Below are 644 nucleotides of genomic sequence, written 5' to 3'. Positions count from 1 at the left end.
AGCCGTTTTAAAATAATCAGGGACACAACCAGTAGATAGGGAGCTGTTGAAAACAGAGATCAAATGGGGCCCAACAGAATCTATTACTTTTAGTAAAAATTTTGTAGGTATTATATCAAGTGGGCTGGAGGACACTCTCATTTGTGATATTGTTTTTAAAAGCTCAGACAAGTCGATGGGATAAAACTGGTTAAAACTCTGTTGTTGCTGGTGAGGAACCTCTGAGTAAGAAGCCACGGGGGTAATAGAGGCTCTGATTGACACCACCTTATTGGTAAAATAAGATAAAAACAATTCACAGTCATCATTACTTCCAGCTGAGGCACAAGGAGGGGTTGGGTTTACCAGCTGATCCACAGTCTTAAACAGAAACCTGGGATTGTGTTTATGTGTAGTAATGAGTTCAGAAAAATAGTGTGTTCTCGCATCCTTAACCATTTATAACCATGTGAGACTTGAGACTTGACTTGGACTCTAGCTCATAGACCCTGTCCTAAATTCAAGATGATTCATTTTGATTTGATCGACGTGCTCCATCTATTTAAATCTTTATCCTGGTCTGAAACTTTGTAAGAAAACTTGGTGGCGTTTGCTCTCTTCCACTGAAATGATTAATGCTTCCAACTCATAACTAAAACTGAAGC

The sequence above is a fragment of the Micropterus dolomieu genome, linkage group LG20, assembly GCF_021292245.1.
Source record: "Micropterus dolomieu isolate WLL.071019.BEF.003 ecotype Adirondacks linkage group LG20, ASM2129224v1, whole genome shotgun sequence".
Taxonomy (NCBI): Eukaryota; Metazoa; Chordata; class Actinopteri; order Centrarchiformes; family Centrarchidae; genus Micropterus; species Micropterus dolomieu.
Note: the sequence above shows the minus strand (reverse complement) of the source record.